The sequence below is a fragment of the Panthera leo genome, chromosome D3 (genome assembly GCF_018350215.1).
Source record: "Panthera leo isolate Ple1 chromosome D3, P.leo_Ple1_pat1.1, whole genome shotgun sequence".
In the NCBI taxonomy this organism is placed as follows: Eukaryota; Metazoa; Chordata; class Mammalia; order Carnivora; family Felidae; genus Panthera; species Panthera leo.
The window spans coordinates 51592658-51612801 of NC_056690.1; positions in this window are offsets into that span (position 1 = coordinate 51592658).

The window sequence follows — 20144 nt, forward strand, 5'->3', positions numbered from 1 at the left end:
CATCGATTTCATGAGATAATAATGATATAAGTATCATACAAATGAAAGCATTGTATCCTCTCAGGCATATTGACTGACATAACATAATGCCTTCCAAACTCAAATTTTAAAATGTCCCAAATTTATTATCACTCCATTTGTGAGAAAGACATATTCACAGATGATTATTCACTCTTTGGTGTTTCCTCCTCAAAAAATAATTCACACTGTACTTTTTAAAGGAGCAGAACAACTTGTACGTCAAAATCATAGAAAAAGAAATATGTGAAAGTACATATCTTGTCAAGTGCTAGCGGACAATATTTTTCACTTTTAGGGCATCTGTATACAGTAATATATTCCAGGGCTTTATGAAGGATGGTTTATATGTTGCTCTGTTATCACTGCCTTCCAAATGTTCAAACACTTACTACTAGAGTATTCTTGTGCACAAATAACTGATTACCATAATTATTACTTATCTCTGAGCTTCATTTGTTATTTTATATAAAATAGTGTTGAATAGGTAATGAATTTAAAAAGCAAATTCAAAACATGTAAACAATATCACTTAAAAATCTTCTCCTTCTTCCATTCTCTGTCCACCCAGTTCTTTCTGCAACACTACATTCCACAGTCATCCACTGTCATCACCTTCCTTCCAAAATTTTTTCTCCGGTAAATACAAGTACTTGAATATATTTTTCTTTCCCCCTTAGAGGTATATTATATAAACTCTTCTGTTCCCTTGTTTTTCACTAACCAATAACATTTCTTGTAGCCTATTTTAGTTTCTTAATAACTGCACAGTATTCCAGATTATAGACATACCATAATTCCTTAACTAGTTCCCAGTGATGAGATTTTGCATTTTATTTCTCCCCTTCATTCTTGGCAGCCTTTGTGTGAACTTCTTTCAAATACAGAATGCAGTGGAAGTGACTGTATGTGACTTCTGAGGTAAGATTAGAGAAACAAATACAGTTTTCTTCTTTTTCTTCTCTCTTTTCTCTTCCCTCTCCATCTCTCTCCTTGCTTTTGCTCCTCATTTGTCTTTGGATCCCCAAGATCAAAAGAAAATTTACTAGGACAAATTGAAGAAAAGCATTTCATAAGTCCAATATCTACAGTAAGAAGAATTTCTTCCTGAGCAATTTGCTCCATAACTTCCAGGGTCCTACTGTTGTATTATTTTCTATATGTGAGATTTATCTTTTTTTGAGAAATCCCACTGGATGATGCTAAAATGGCTAACTACAGAATTATTGCCAAAATCATTCAGGGAATAAAAGGCTGATATTTTTAAGGAAAGATAAGTATTATTTCTGATTTATTTGGAAAGGCCTTGAATGTGGAGATTAAATAAATACTGGAAACAAAAGAGGGAGTGGTCATAAACCGACTTATTCATGTAAAAAATACAAACTTTGCTTGAGGGTTGCAAAGCACTTTGTGAATGAAGTCTACAAATCAATAAACTTGCAGAAAAAAGACAATGGGAAGACCAAGTTATTGTAATTATCTAACTTATAATGATAGTTTTGAAACCACTTGCATTTGAAGGACACTCAGTATTTTTTGAAAATGCTCTCATTATTCTGAAAATGATAATGAAGTGCTCCTTCTAGTGAACATCTAATACAGTATAGTCTTGTTTGGCAAAATATCTCATGTTTAATAGAGATAGAAGTGTGTTTTTCTTAACAAATGTTATTAAACAGGTAAAAAGATTAAGAAAATGGAAAACAATAGTCAAAAATGGTGGGCAACTTTATTTTGATAGATGACTGCTTGTCTTCTTTAGGGAGTTAAAATGCTTTTTCAGTGGCAAGCTACAATTCTCCTGCCTCCCTTGGAATTGTCACTGCTCATTTAAACTACATGCTTGAAAACTTTTCAACTTACCTGAAGGGTACTTATTTTGCAAAGCGATACACTGAGGCAAAATCAATCTTCCTAATAGTTAGGTGACTGTGCCACCTCAGTTGGTGTTACAGGTTATTTAGCATAAACATATGTGTTCTCATTAAGAGCCATCGTTCCTGAAAATACAATGGCTCACCGGTGAAAGAAGTTTTGTCTATAAATCTGAAACTAATTTCTCCAGTGCACTCTCTACACGCCTGGCTGTAAAACCATATAAATGTCACTCATAAAATAAAATTATGTATGAAGAATACATACAGTAATTTATATGATTTTTCTTCTTAACAGCATATTACATAATTTCTCATATGGCAAAGAAAGCAAAATTGGCTTCGAATGTTGTTCTTTCTCATAAGAGAACTCAAACAACATATAAATATCATTTAACTGATATGGATATGACTTTCTTAAATAAAATAACATAGTTCACATTTTTTTTCTATTTTTAGTTTTCCCTGTTGTTTAAAATTAGATATAAATAAAACCGAAACTGTGGATTTAGGTCAACAATATTTAGCCTATTTAACGGCCTCCATAAACTATGCAATTAATTCTATCCAGCTAGCTATCTCACAACTTCATTCTAATCATCAGAAATATAAGATATCTGGACACATGTGAAGGGATCAGTGAAAATGCCTAAGGGCTACTGGATAGTAGTCCACATTCACATTCTTCTTAATTTGATCAATGTCATGACCTTCAGTTTTAGAAAACAAAATATAAAAATAACAACACAATCGTAGTAATAACTATTTTACCTGTTACCTTAACCAGCTTAGCAATTTCCATTAACAACCTTTTGAATTTGCAGAATCGTTATTTTGTATTTTTATTGTGACTTTTTCTACCCCCTAACCTTGCATTTGTATAGTTGACTTACATGAAAGTCTTTAAAAGATTAGTGTCCCTTTAAATATAATAGCTAAATTTCCAAAATATTCTTATAACTTTAATATTTCCCTCAACTTCCAAAATATTGGTTACAATGGAGCCAAATAAATTTAAGACGGTAAAAAAAAAGTGCTAATTCAATCTAAAACAAAGTCACTAATTTAAAGTATTAATTAATTTATAGGGATTGCCAATTTATTTTTCTTAAATATTCTATCATGCTTTACTTCAAATAGTTATTTTAAAAATCTAGCAAGCATTTACAAATAGAAATTTCTTAAGAAAATAAAAATAACTAGATGAAGAATGTTTGCCTAACTGCCCATGAAATACACATGTACATTGTATTCAAGAACAAGTATTCAAGAACAGCACCAACTTGTATCTGTTGTCATTTAGGTGCAACACTGGCCATGTAAGGTGTGACCAAAGTGAGGACAGGATTCTGTGGTTAAATCAGGAGAAAGTTTCTCTAGGAAATATAAAGTGTTTCATAACTTAATTCCTATGATGGAAAGAGAATAATTTAGAAGAAGGAAACTGTAGCTGCAAGGAATCATCCTGCTTTAAAGTTAAAGATTTATGCTATTATTTCTTTTTTTAAATACTATTTAAAACTTATATTAAAAAATGTTAAAGGAGACTATATCTCATCTTAAATAATACTAGAAATCTTAAGGGCTTATGGTCAGAGTTGGTGTCCAAGCTATTCAAATGACTGTTGCTTTGATAAAATAATCCCTTAACAATCGCCAAACTTGACACATAAATTTTTTTGAAAAATTTAAGATACCAGTTCAATCAAAAGGTATGATATGAACAGAGACATGCATATGTTCAATCAACATTTGAAAGTATATTTAACCTCAGTACTTATCAAAGAAAAACAAATTTTAAGAAAATAACAGTTTATTTTTCTAACTGGCAAAGAGTGAGTGCAATAGATACATATACTCTATTGGTAAAATATAATTATAGTATAATTCTGATGAATATGAGCTTCAGTTTGTAAATATAAATGTTCATGTAGTTTGGTGCAGTATGATTCTCCCTACCATAATGAACTAATAAGATAATTGGTTATAATATTTAAAAACATTGGAATTAACTAAATGCTCACCAGCTGAAATATTATTTAATAAATTATATACATAAACACATATTTTATACATATACCTATTATATACATACATATACATAATTTAATACAATTAAATATTTTGAAGTTACTAAGAACCTCTTTTAAAAGCTAAGTAATAGGTGACAAAGAAATTCCTATGACATTTTATTAAATCAGCACTATATATCACAGTACTGTATACTCTTTACTATACAACACTACACTATAGTAATGTAAAATACTATTTAGTATACTAAAATACTACAGTATAGTATAAAAAGTATATAAAACTTACCATTTCATTCTAAGTGCATGTGTATGAACATATAAAATGAATATAATCATTTATTTATATGTATGTGTATATTTATATATAAACTAGGGGACTATATTTCAAATTATTAACACTGCTTACCTCTAGAGGTTGTAGGGATAGTGATTATATTTTATTTTCATAATATTTTCATAAGTATAAGATTTTATTTTCATAAATTTTCCCCTAGACAAAGATAAGACCCTTATTGATGTTTTAGCAGACCCCAGTCTGGCCTTCTTCAACTGTGTCCCATTCCCAAGAGCAAAAAGTCTGTAGGGCCCAAGGTTTATTTGAAAGGTATAGACTAAGCCTGTACATTCAGTGAGCAAGGCCCTGTGGTGTTTGATTGTATTATGAGTGGAAACAGAAAGTGATCAATGAATGATTGGGGGACGGGAACTGCTTTCGCCATAGCACCACATTTTGATAAGGAATTCTGAGTATCCAAAAATTCTAATTTTTGTCTTGGTTCCACGTTATTATGAAAGTATAATTGGAAACACAAGATGATAGAGTATGTTACATTTAAATTTTGCAAATATTGATACATACAGGTTTTAATTGACATAACAGGTGGGAAGATATGTTAAAATATTAAAATCATAAACTCTAGGGGCGCCTGGGTGGCTCAGTTGGTTAAGCATATGACTTCAGCTCAGGTCATGATTTCACAGTTTGTGAGTTTGAGCCCCACATCATGCTCTGTGCTGACAGCTCAGAGCCTGGAGCCTGCTTCAGATTCTGTCTCTCTGTCTTTCTGCCCCTCCCCCGCTCGTGCTCTGTCTCTGTCTCTCAGAAATAAACAAAAAATTTTTAAAAAATAGTATTGAGCTAAAATAATAAACTCTAATTTTAAGACAATCCTATATACTCAGGAAGTAGATTACCCCAAGAAAGTAAAGAGTGAGTATTCAACCCTTAAAATCTGGAAAAGCTTGAAATTCAGTGTTTGGGTAGACAGAGGTTTGCTAAATTCTTCCAGAGTGAAAGTCACACAGCAAGAGCTGAACCTGGAAGACTCAGATCATTGAATTCCCTTTTGTGCCAGTAAGGATCAAGTCAGAAGACTAAGGTCAACCAAGGAGAAAGGGTCATCCCTGAAAATCCTGATACTTTAAGGGTGTAAAAAAGAAAGAAAAGGGAGAGAAGGAGGTGGTCAGTGTTGTGGTAGATGAGTGAGGACAATGCTAACAGAAACTTAGAGTTTCTGCCCCCACTGTCCCTGCTCACATTTTAGACCTCTAGTGCAAAAATAACTGACAGCACAATGGTACACATCAATTAGGCAACATGAACCTTGCTTCTAGGGCAACTCTTGCTTATTATAAAGCCTGGATACCTTCAGGATCTCTTGCATCACCTCATCCCCTACTTAGAGTTGACCAGAGAAACAATGAGCTGACTGTTGCAAGAAGGAGGATGTGGTAGAGACTCCATGTGGGCTATAGGTAGCCTCAATGTGAACTAAGGAGGCTTCCAGAGTTTAACAAGCCTAACAAAAATACCCCAATGAATGAGAGACATTTTTCCTGCACTATATGGCCAAACAATACTGAAGAACCCTATGCGCTATCACAACAAAGTTATGCCACACTACTCATATGGACCACCTTGATACCATCTTAGAGAAGAGGTGGGCGCAAGGAAATTGGAAATGAGAAATACTAGGCAAATTAATGCAGAAGATTCAGCACTAAACAAAGAGACATGCCTAAACTATTGCATTGGATGTTTCAAAAGATTAGGATCTGACCATCTAGATTTGAATTTAAACTATATTGGTGTAGACAGTAGTATACTGTATTATATCTGCTGCTTGGTTTAAACTCATCTGAAATGAACCAGTAGCTATTATCAAGAATGAAATTCCAGGAATTGAGTGCAATTAAGTTTTGATTAAAATTACTACTAGGAGGGCTGTTCTAAGTTCTGCTATTTATGTTTAAATCTCCTTATCAATACTGGGGTTTTGCTAACGAGCATTACAAATGGTAGTAATGGATTTCCTTTTATGATATCAGGGCTGGCTATGTAATTTGTGGGGCCCAGAGCAAAAGAAATGGGGGGGGGAGGATTATTGTTTAAAAATTAAGAATTTCAGGGGCGCCTGGGTGGCGCAGTCGGTTAAGCGTCCAACTTCAGCCAGGTCACGATCTCGCGGTCTGTGAGTTCGAGCCAGGCGTCAGGCTCTGGGCTGATGGCTCGGAGCCTGGAGCCTGTTTCCGATTCTGTGTCTCCCTCTCTCTCTGCCCCTCCCCCGTTCATGCTCTGTCTCTCTCTGTCCCAAAAATAAATAAAAAACGTTGGAAAAAAAAATTAAAAAAAAACATTAAGAATTTCAAAACAGTTAAACATCAGAATATGAGATCAAAGTTAGGCCTTTTTGAGCTTAAGGCCCTTCATGCCTGCATAGGACACACATCCAGGAAGCTGGTCCTGAATGAGAGTGTAAATACAATTAAAGAATATTAAAATGTACTCTGATCTCAGTAAATAAATGGTGCCCTGATGTGATGTGAAGACAGAGCTTCACCTTTGTGGTGTTCTTTTTCCAAATATATAACTCCAGGTTAATCGTGAGACAAACTCAAATTTAGACACATTCATCTTGACCAGCACTTCTCAAAACTGTCAATATCATAAAAACAAAACAAAACAAAACAAAAAAACAAGAACTACGATAAACCACAAGAGCATAAGAGGAAATGATGGACTACATGGAATGTGGCACCTGAAAAAGTAAAAGAACATTACTAGAAAATGGTTTAATCTAAATAAAGCTTGAATTTCAGTCACCAGTACTGCATAAATATTGGTTTCTTAGTTGTGACAAATGTCCCATGTTAATGTATGATGTTAACATTACAGAGAAACGGATGTGGGAGTATGGCAATTCTTTGTATTATCTTTGTATGTATGAAATTATTCAAAATATTTTTTCAAAAATTATTTCTAAATTATTTATTTATACATTTATTATTTGTAAATCAATTATTCAAAAAATGTGTGGATTGTCTTAGAATAGTGACATGACTTCCCTTCACCCTAGCATGAACAGCATACAAAACAAGATATAAAATTTTAATGGGCTCTGCAGCATGTACCTTTATGGATAACAGTCCAGGTTTAATCACTAAATAGTCATGTGTCATAGTCATTTGGCACCTGAGGTTTAGAGAATTCTTGGTGTGCTGATTGATAGTTGCTGACTCCTGTTGCTAGAATATTGTCATATTTGCCTCAGTGAACCTTTAATGCCTGTTTTTTTTTTTTTTAGAGCAAAGTTCACTCACAGAGTGTTTTGTTAAACCAATGTCACATATTTACTTGAATTCTTTTTGATTTATGTCCTCAAAATCATACGAAAATATATTGCTAAAAATTATTTGTAGTAATCTATCAGTTGACAATTTGATCAAATTTTGATTTAAAAATTTTAAAGAGAACTTAAAACAACCAACATGCAAAACATATTTTATCAAGTCATTTAGAGTCATTTGTTTTTAGTTTCTGAAAAAGAAAATTGCTTTACCAAGGCTAGCCAAATAACTATTAATTAAGCTTGCTATTTTTTTTTTTTCTTGGACAGAAAGGAACCACTTTTGACTGAATATCCCAAGAAACAAGAAATTGAATTTCCCAAGAAAGTAACCCTGTTAATTTCAATATACCTTCATCAATACAATATTTTTATGAAATTTCATTGACTTTAATATGTTAGTTAATAACATGGAATTTCACTTTTACTTCATTCAATCTGTGAAAAGTGTTTGCTACACAAATTGATTAGCAAAGCTTATCTCAATGTCAAACTAATCAGTAAAATCAGACATACTTTTTCTCAGAAATAGTACAACTTCATTTTCTTTAGTTTAAGTAAATATGCTGTTATGGCATATTATGGTAAACATTTAGAAAGAAATGACTAAACCTTTCAGGGAAGATTACCATCAAAATGAGGAAGATCTAATATAACACATATATTCATTCATATCAAGTTATAAAAAGAAGATAATCAGTAGTCCTTCTTGTTCAATGAATAATGGTGTAATATTTCACTAAAATTATGTTATCTATAAAGTATAAAATGTGTAGTATTATTATTTAAATATATACAAATATGCCATTTTGCCTTGGGGTGAATAAGTGCTAATCACTTGTGAAAAATTAGAAATAAATCCACTAAATTCCCCTTATGTCATTATCAGAATTTCCCTATGTATTCAGTGAAGGCTAAAATACGTCATACTACTAAAACTAATTGGCCAGCAGCTAGCATGTAATTCTATTTTTAGTTAAAAGTAGGTAGAAAATGTATAATATTCATAAGATAAAAGAAGATGAGGGTTAACTAATTACAGTACATATTTTATGACATGATTTGATCAAACATATTTTAGCTACTTCATTAAATAATGCACAGCTTCTATAAGAAAGCATATAAAATGTTTTCTGTAAGTTTTATCCACTGTAAAATGGAAGAAAAAAAAAAAGAATGGTCCTTGAAACTATTCCAGTGAAAATTATACATATTAACACCACTAAATTGCTTTTCCTTAGTAATAATTATGACCCTAGGGATGAAAATAACTGGGAAAAAATGTTTACACTGGGCTATGTGCAAAAAGCCATGGTTTGATGTTCAGTATTTCTTACCAGCGTTCTCTTTGCTTTGTTCTCAGAAGACCATCCCACATAAAAATTCAGTCTGTGACAAGTGTGGGACATGGAAGAGGGGCACATGGATTAAATTGTCATGATTCTCCCAGCCAACCTCTCCAAATATATATGAATTTAGATGATTCTCACAGAGCTCCTAATCCCCCATTCATAAGGCTATGCCTTAGTCTCAATATAAATGTAAATAAAAATGTAATAAAGCAATGAAATATAAGAACCCTAAAAATATTTTTAAAACCTTCATCAATGTTTAAAAATAAAATAATTTTTCAAAGTTTCCATTTGTTTTCTGCTATAGAGTTTTTACCACCCAAAACAACATGTTCTAGGTACAAACACATATGTAATCCTACATGTTAGGGCCTAAATATCACAGTAAGGAAATATTCCTGATAAAATAATCTATCTTCATTCAGTCACTGCACATTTGCCTCACTTAACCAACTGTTCTCAATTATTCTCACTTACAAGATCCTGCTTTAGCTTTCCACAGAAAAGTAATAAAAGTAGCTAAAAGTCAGACAGCTATATTTTCTAGATTTATTTAAGATTATATAGTGACCCAGATCAGCTTCTGTTTGCTGATTTATTAGTTCTTGATTTAATGTCCAGCCTCTAGATTATACTGTCTGAATCTTAAACAGTATTTAAAAAAATATTTTTCTTACCATTAGACTACATATCCTATCTTCTGCTTGCTGTTCAGGTCCATTTACCAGATAAAAGTAATTTCTGACTTTTCTGACCTCTTTATCTAGCATATGCTATCTCACAAGGAAGCTATAGTAAGTGGCCACATAAATGATAAAAAATGCAAGGTAATGCCAAGAGCTGCCCAGCATTGCAGTCCTTACTGCTTTACATATATTTCCCACAAATATCACCTACTATATTAGACCTTTGAAATGATCTTTTCAGATACTGAAATTACTTCCAGATTTTTATTTTATACCTAAATTTCTTAGCTTCTGTAAATTAGAAATTTACTATATGTATATTATTCTCTTAACTAAATCAAGGTACTAATAGTTATCCTCGTCCACTAAATGACTATTTATCTAAACTTTCTCTTATTGTCCTTAAGTGATTTGTCTATTAGGCAATTTCCTTAGAACTTCCATTTATGGAGTTCCATTTATAGCATTTAATAAGATATTTCGCAAAAAATAAATTATGCTCACATATATATCCCAAATAGATATGTGTCTTCACTCTACACTGTTCTACTAGGTTTTCTGTGAAGTAATATCTTTTATGATTAATTCTACTAAGATAGGCAATTGATTTTTAGTGACTAGTGTATGTAGATTTGGAATCATTCATGAATTCTCATTATATAGAGCACTCACAGTAGGACTTTAATACACTTTGAGAAAATGTTAATTTATAACAATGGCCCAGAATCAGTTTGGCATAATTTTATCTTTGATTGTTCATGAAATCCTCAGGTATTTGTCACCTGATTTCAGTATTTATTTATACTAATCATAGAGTCCTAGAAAAAAACCTATTCTCTAGGAAAATTATAGGTATTTTATATGATGAAAGCCTTATAATATATTGTTATTTGACATGAATATGTACAATACATTTTCCAAAAAGAAATAGATTTATTTTCCTCAATATGGAAAAGGATTGTAAAATAATACATTAAAGACACTTATTTACTTAGAAGTATTTGAGTGTTAAACATTAAATAAAATAATTTTCCAATTTTTCTTTGTGGTTTCTGTAAGTTCAGATTTTCAGAAGAATCAAAAGAAAGGATTTGTTAACTTAAATTTCCTTTTGTCATAAAGATCAAAGCATTACCTAAATTTAACTAAAATTTCATTAGTCAAACTGATGGAATTATGCATCGTAAAATATAATAAGCAGACTGAAAGTGTATATATCTTTTCTCTGGGGAAAATATAACCCAAGAATACTTCAGCTAACACTATTATTTTCATCTTCTAAAGATGCACAATGAAGTGGTACCATAGAAAAACAATTTTCATGCTGTCATTCTATCATTTCATTTCTGTTTTAGGATTTGACATGGCGCCATGTTAAATTTTATAGAGGTATCTTTAACTCCCCTGAGTCTTATTCTCCTTTCATCAAAATGCACCTTGAAGGGTCTGAAAAATATTGGAAACATTAAAATCACAACAGAAGCGAGTCAGTTATGTTATTGTTATAAGAAGGAACAACATTATATCATAAAAAAGCCAAGAAGATAATTCTACATACAGCATATTTGGGCTCATTGCATTTTCTTTTCATAAGTTTGCTTTGTTTTGTGCTAATAGATTTAAGCAGAAATGATGCTTCAAATTTGCAGTTAAATTTGGATTAATTTAAGAAAGAATGTTTAAGGTATGAAGTTCACATTATAACTATTTGCAGGAAGCAAAAGATCTTGCAATACCAGAGAAGTTTAGACCCTGGAGTCAAGAGTTTACTGTAATTATTTGGGATCTAGAACCTTGGAACAGTAGACATTATTCCCACTTATCATGAGGCTTATATATGGGTGGTCCTGACTGCATGAGGTTTTCATCCTGAAAAGATACTTTGACTATAGATGAAACACTAGTTGAGGAAACAACCAAGGGCCCTTCAGTAGGTGAATGGATAGACAAATTGTGGTGAATCCATCTAATGAAATACTATTCTTGGTTACAAAAAAATTAATTACCAAGACATGAAAATATATGGATGAATTTATATGTATATTGATAAGTGAAGGAAGCTAGTCTGAAAGGCAACATGTTCTAATTTTTTTAATGTTTATTTATTTTTGAGAAAGAGAGTGTGCATGCAAGCAGGGATAGAGATTGAGGGAGATACAGAATCCGAAGCAGGCTTCAGGCTTTGAGCTGTCAGCACAGAGTCTGACATGGGGCTCGAACTCACAAACTGTGAGATCATGATCTGAGCCAAAATAGGACTTACAACCAACTGAGCCACCCAGCTGCCCCTGAAAGGCAACATATTCTAATATTCTATTTGTATAACATTCTGGAAAATGTAAAAGTATAGAGATGTTAAATAGATTTGTGGTTGCATAGATTCAGAGAGACCGAATAAGTGAAAAGCTGTAGATATTTTAGGTTGGAACAAATATTCTGTATATTATAATGGTGGACACATGATGCTATGCAGTTCTCAAACTCATATAACTTTATAGGACAAAGTGAACCTTATCATACGCAGGGTTTTTTTTAATGTCATTTAGTAGATCAAGAAATCCCAAGATGGAATGAAAACTGTGAAAAAGCAATCTAACTGTATTACAAATGTACAAAACTCCTTCCTGGAGAAGTGAAGTGAGTGGAGGCAGATATGCACATCCAAGTAACTATAGAAGTGAGTCAAGTCTGTAAAACTAAAAGCAAAATAAACTATGTACAAACACTGTACTCCAGTTGATAAAGTTTTTCCCATAGAGACAGAGGTTAAAGATTCTGATACTGCTATCCACATATCTTGAACAATTAAGTAAATAGATCATGGATGATGGAACTCAGGTTTTCTCACAGTTGGATAGGTAATTTATAGAAAAGCAAGGGGAGGAGGCATGTGGTAATGGATTAGATTTGGAGACACCTGTAAAACTCATGCTAAGCTTAATAAAGATGATATATATAGAAATATTTTATAAATATGTGTATATACATGGGCTAATAGATACACATATATTCTTTTGTTCTGTCCACTGAGAGGGCCTAGAAGTAATGACACTCTAGTAGAAAAAAGTATCCCTAGCACTCAGATCTTGATTTCTAATACCATTCTACAATTAAAAGAATCAGGACAGCTTGGATAGATAGCTAGTTCTAGGACTGGGGTAGGAAACATACAAGAGCCTGGAGCATCTTTCAATGACAGAAAGGAAGTCCTCAAACAAACATAATAATGGGTTATGTCAAAAGGACGTAGGAACCAACAGAAAGTGCTGAAGTGGCCCAAGGTGGGGGCAATTTAAGCAACACAATTAATAAATAGTACTAGGTTATAAGCCAAAGCATAAGATAAATATCCATAGGTCCATACTAATTCAAATAAATAATTTAATAAACAAATAAATGGGAAAGGAAGAGACACATTTCCTATGCAGAAAAAATCCTATAATTTATAAAAGCATTCTGGCCTCAGGGAGGGGGAGAACTACTTCCCACTCTTTGTGTATTGGCTACACAGAGTGACTTCGTTCCAGTGAGTATAGTGTGGAAAGGGAGAAAAAAGAAGAGTAACTTTATAGTGAGGAAATCTGACAAACATTAATTCAGCCAGGTGATAACTTATGTTCACAAGATGTACTCCTGATGTGAGTATGCACACACACACACATACACACACACACGCTACTCATAATTGTACAGACAATAATCAGACATTATAATGAATGAATATTCTACCAAATATCTTACCCATACTCCTCAAAACTGTCAAGGTCATTAAAAACAAGGAATGTCTGAGCAACTGTCAGTCAAGAGTGATCTAAGGAAAATAAATATAATATGGTATCCTGAAACAGAAAAAAGACATCTGGGAAAAAAATGAAGAAATCTGAATAAAGTAGACTTTAGTTAATTATTATATGTTAGTACTAGTTCATTGAATGTGACAAATATATCATGCTAATCTAATATATTAATAATAGGGGAACCTGAATGTAGGATAACTGGGAACTTGCTATTTTTAACTTATTTAAACATTTCAGGGAATTTTTTAAACTAAGGAGAATGCGGTGGATATAGAAAGAAGTGGATATGGATTTCAGAGATAGGAAGTAAGAAGTAGATTACCAGCTTTAGTTACTATATACAATGTGGATATTAGAGGAAATCTAACTTTGGTTGTCTCCTTTGAGCCAAAATTACAAATTGAATTATCTTGCCATCTTTCTTTCTTTTTCTATACATTGCTCAATATTCACCACAATAAATACAGTCATCATCTGTCACCATACAATGTTATTAAAATATTGACTATATTCCCTACACTGTAGTTTTCAGCTCTGTGACTAATTTATTTTATAACTAGAAAATTTTATCTCTTAATCTCCTTCATATATTTTATCCATCACTCCACTACCTCCCCTCTGGCACCTGCCAGTTTGTTCTCTGTATTTAAGACTTTGTTTATTTTGTGTTTTATTTTATTTTTGTAATATAATTTATTGTCAAGTTAGCTAACATACAGTGTGTACAGTGTGCTCTTATTTTCGTGGGTAGGTTCCCATGATTCATCACTTCCATACAACACCCAGTGCTCATCCCAACAAGTGCTCTCCTCAATGCCCATTACCCATTTTCCCCTCTCCTCACACCCCATCAACCCTCAGTTTGTTCTCCATACTTAAGAGTCTCTTATAGGTTTGCCTCCCTCTCTGTTTGAAACTATTTTTCCCCCTCCCTTCCCCCATGGTCTTCTGTTAAGTTTCTTAAGTTCCACAAATGAGTGAAAACATATGATATCTATCTTTGACTGACTTATTTCACTTAGCATAGTACCCTCCAGATCCATCCACATTGCTGAAAATGGCAGGATTTCATTCTTTCTCATTGCCAAGTAGTAGTCCATTGTATATATAACCCTATCTTCTTTATCCATTCATCAGTTTATGGACATTTGGGCTCCTTCCATAATTTGGCTACTGTTGAAAGCACTGCTATAAACATTGGGGCACAAGCGCCCTTATGAATCAACACTCTTGTATCCTTTGGATAAATACCTAGTAATGTTATTGCTGGACCATATGGTAGTTCTATTTTTAATTTTTTGAGGAATATCCACACGGTTTTCCAGAGCGGCTGCACCAGTTTGCATTTCCACCAATAGTGAAAGAGGGTTCCCATTTATCCACATCCTCACCAACATCTATTGTTTCCTGAGTTGTTGATTTTAGCCACTCTGACCTGTGTGAGGTGGTGTTGCAATATGGTTTTGATTTGCACTTCCGTGGTGATGAGTGATGTTGAGTATCTTTTCATGTGTCTGTTGGCCCTCTGCACGGCTGTTTTGTGTTTTAGATTCATAAAGAGAAGTCATATGGTATTTGCCTTTCTCTGACTTATTTTTCTTAGCACAATACCCTCTTGGTCCATCCATAGTGTCACAAATAGCAAGATTTCAGTCTTTTTATGGCTATGTAATATTCCATTATTTGTGGTGTGTGTGTGTGTGTGTGTGTGTGTGTGTGTGCATGTAATCTTCTTCATTCATCTATTGATGAACACTTAGACATTAGGGTGGCTTTCATATCTTGGTTACTGTAAATAATGCTGCAATAAACATAAGGGTACATACATATTTCTTTTGAAAATAGTGTTTGCACTTTGGATAAATTCCTAGTAGTGGAATTAGTGTATTTCATGGTATTTCTGTTTTTAACTTCTTAAGGAACTTCCATATTGTTTTCCATAGTGGTTGCACCAATTTACATTCCCACCAATACAAGGGTGCCCTTTTCTCCACATCCTCAAGAAAATTTTGTTATTTATCTTTTTGATACTAGTCATTCTGACTGGTGTTAGGTGATATCTCATTATATCTCATTGTGTCTAACTATATTTTAAGTGTGACTGGGCTATTCAAATGGGGATATTATATAGATAGTCTCTACTGGTGATACAAATTTGAAACTCCTATACAATGAGTTATATAGAGTTAGAAGTAAGCCTTAGTAAATTCTTCAATTTAATGTCTGGAATGATTCTTCAAAGAGAGAGAGAGAGAGAGAGAGAGAGAGAGAGAGAGAAGAGGTAAGAGTGGATAATGGAAAACCAAAATATTACGATTTTCCAGAAGACAAGATAAGAGTGTTATAAGGAGGATTTAGTTAATAATAACAACTACTATTGTTCATTAGATTAAGCTACAAGTTGTTGATGAGTAATTTTGGCAGAATGATGATAGAATAGTGGAGATGTCACCCAGATAGGCTAATGGTGAGATTGTTTTACCTTAAACTTCACTTAAAGATTCCAATTCCTCTTTGCCTCTCCATATCTATATACACTTCTCAATACCTATATACTGAAATGAGGTCAATAAAACCTGAATTGATATATGATAGGATTAGAAGATGGACTTACTTAAAGTTTACTGAAAACTGTGCAAAAAGATCCGAAGAGATAGTGTGTCTTCTGGGGTTACATTTACATCCATGTCTTCAGTTATCTATATTTTAATGACTCAAAGCGGCAAATTTCATAGTCCATGTAGTACATGGAATACATAGTCCATGCATTCTCCTAAGCTTTAACTCACTTATATGTTTTACTGATATGTCTGACTTAACATGTCTGAATAATGATAAACTAACAATTCTATTTGCTACTACTTATTGCTTACTTATGACATGGGAAGCACTGAGTTGACATTATTCATATATTATATCTAAGTCTCATGTACTCAGTAGTGATAGCATTTCCATTTTAGAAAAGTGTAGCATGGGGACACAAATTAACCATTTGACATTCCAGAGCTAATATGTGTTTGAACCGGAAGTCACATATTGTATTAGTAAGATACCTTCAAAATCCTTGCTACTTTGATGGTGTCATACAACATTTAAAATAGTCTAAGAAATTGGTTTATTAAAACCAAATTTTAGATTCTTCCTCTAGGCCATTGTTCAAGTAATACTATCTTCCCCAAGCCAGTTAGAAAGGCCTGAAAAATGGCCAAGATCACTCTTTCTTGCTTACTTTCAAAAGTGATTGCTCAAAAAATAACGTCACCTATTCTCTGAAATATCTGTCTGTTCTTCATTCTCCTCCCTATTCTATGTCACTGCCAAATTTGAGGTTATATTTTCTTTTTCCTGAATTATATTAATAGAGTCCCTTTTCGGTCTTCCACCTTTAATCTCTTCCACATACCCAATGCATTCTTCATAGAAATAAATGAAATCTCTGTATGTGGGTCCCCTGGTGTTTCCAAGTGAAATTTCTCCATGGTGCTCAGGAATAATTGAAATCTCATAGCCTGACACAAAGGCTCTCTATCATCTGGCCCCGGTGTCATATTCCAGGGTTATATTTTACCATATATATCCACGCACATTTTCTTTAGCCATGGGGAACTATTTTCAGTCCCATGAACATGCTGTGTTCTTCCATATGTCTAGAACTTTGCTAATTGTTGTGCCTTGGCCTAAAATACCGTTTCCTCTACCTTTCTATTTGTCAGCTGTGTAACTTTTATTCTTGTTTAAAAACTCAACTTAAGGATAGCGTCTTACAATATTTTCCCCTGCCATTCCTTTGCTGCATTGGCTGTGACAGCTGCAAAGAAGTTGGAAGTTAAATAAAAAATAAACTGTTAAAGACATAATCAGTAGCAAATGTGTTTTCCATGAAAGTAAATATAATTTGAATTTGGTTACACAAGACAAAGGAAATATAAAAGCAAGAATAGTAATGGTAAAAGTTCCTCATCAATAAGAAAATCATATTTAGAAAATTCTGTGGCTATATCATCTGATAGTTGCAAATAAAGAGCTTGAAGAGTTTTAATGCTATAATGAATGTGGTGGAATTAAGTTGCCTTGGTGACATAAAAAAGTTATATTTATATATTAACATGCATTTCAAACTGATTATCTAAGATCTTTTGGTGACAAAAAACCAATATATTTATTCTAACGATATTGCTGCTGGAATCTAGAGTGACAAATAATCCAATTGATTATTTTATAACTTAAAACCTATAATTAGACAGTGAAGCTGGGAAGAAAACAAAAGGATAGGAAACTAGAAATGGCAAAGTAAAAATGAGAGCTAATGGATAACTGACGATGATGAAGATGTAGAATAGAATCCACTTAAATAAAGAGAATATTCAAAATTGTAAGTAAAATAAGAATTGCTAAAATAAGCTACTTGTTCAATATGGAAAGGAAAAGAAAGAGTATCATGAAGGTGTGAAGCAGATTAATTTTAATTTTAATTTAAAGTCAGAACAGTTTCAGAACTTACATACTACAGAGAAAGTTTCTGATGCTCCCATTGATTAGGACCAAGGAAAATAGCCTGGTAAGCTTAGGAGTGAAAGTTTAGATATATAAATATCTGAAATGAATAAAAAATGCATGCCACATAGCAGTTTCTTACTAAATTATTATATGTATGAAAAGGAATGGTAAGCACCCCTCAGTACTCATACTCTAATTATCCATTTTATAGTAAAATTCCCCATGTTTTAATAAGGTATACAACCAGTGAGACAGGAGACCACATTACCCAGCTTCCTTTTGCAGTTCAGTATGGCATGTTGCTACTATGCCCTTAAAAAGACATATACTGTCCCTGCCCCAGACACTGAACTGTCAACATAGTGCATGTGGACCCATTAGGTTACTCCTATGAATTAGGGAAATACTCTTAGGGGATGTCACAAACTAGATAAAAAGAACAGAAGTTCTTGGAATATTCCTTGGTTCAGAGCAAGCTGACCACCTGGATCTCCCTTCTTCCTCTGGAAAATTAGTCAAAAAGATATAGTTACAACTTATCTAAGCTATTAAGCTTTCCTTCCTCTTACTGTTCTCCTACTTTGTTTTTAATTTCAACAAGGTACTGTGTCAACTGATGTCAGGAACCCAAAAATACCAAGCATTTTTCTAAGATATTTGTTCTGAGATAAATTTTATAAACTTAAAAAGATATACACACACACATACACACACACACGCACTGGAAAAGCCTTTTGAGCTAAAATAATTTGATGATAGGACACTCAATTACTTTCATTACACTACAACATAGACGAAAATATGTCTGGAAAAAATGTTAAACAGAATAATCTTGCAAGAGCAAAATTCTAAAATATTGTCTCCTTTGCAACAATGATATAGGTGATATAGGTGGTATTCAATTTATGATTAACTATTTCTTTATCCTCTTTGCCATTATTTGCCAATTTCCTTCCTAAGTGAAATATTTTTCTGATGTTTTATCTTCAATTGTTATTAGCTTTACTGAAAAAAAAACTTACCGGTAAAAAAAGCCCTTACTTTCTGTGAAGCAGCTTTTGAGTTTTAACTTGGGTTCTGAGTGATCTTTCCTTGGGTGAGTTGGTCATAATACCATTGATCAAATCAGTAATAAGGAAATTTACTAATAGTAAATGTTTGCATTACTTTAGTAATGTTTGAATTATTTTGCTGTACAGAACAAAAATAAAGAAAAAAATTTTGGGAATAAATAAGTTTCTTCATACAGATTCACAAAAAGAACTATAGGTATATTATCTATGGAAAACAGAAATTTCTTGAATACTAAAATAAAAGTGAAGAGAATTCTGAGGGAATGTTTGTCAAGAAATAAAAAGGCTGATGACAAGTCTAGTTTCTTAAAGGCCAGGATTGAAGGGTGATAATGCATATTTAGCTGATTTACTATATATATATTATATTGTATATATTATATTATTACATATTAAGTGTATATATTTGGTTGTATAATATGTATATAATATAAAATGTATATGCATATGCATATATATATACACCTTACATTAAAATTATCTGGAAAGCTTTGAATAAATATTGATTCCTGGAACCCACTTTCAGATAATCTGATTCTGTTGTTTTGGGATGGACTTCATACCTTGATCTATAGTAAAAGCTCCATTTGTTGATTCTGATATTGAGAAGCATGATTCTTGAATAATTTGAAATAATCTATTACAAATATGTGTGAGAATGTGTGTGTGTGTGTGTGTGTGTGTGTGTGTGTGTGTGTGTGTGCATGTGTAACAGTTTGCAGCTGCTGTTTCTGCTTTTTGGTTTGGGCTAGTTAGCTATTTGAATAAATCCTAATGATGACAGCTGTCCAGCAATTAGGAATCTCCATCTTATAGTCTTACTAGAAAATAATCTTGTTTTTTGTCTCCCTATAATCAGCTGTTAAAATTTACATAATTAATTCTATGCTATGCAGTTTTTAAATTGGCAGATGATTATGTGAAGGAACTACAAGAGAGAAGGCAGACCGTACTTGAAAGCAGATTTTTTCTCCCAGAAAACCAGATTTCAATTAAATAAATAAAGCCTACTTCCACTTTTTAGTAAGTTGTCTTTAATATGTTATATTTCTTGGGCCAGTGCTGAGATTAGAATATGCATACTAAATACTTGATAGCATTTTTCCAAATAAATATATATTCTCTTAGCTTTTTGGAAAGTAAAACTGAGAAAAAATATTTTTAATGTGTTTTCTCCAAACTAGA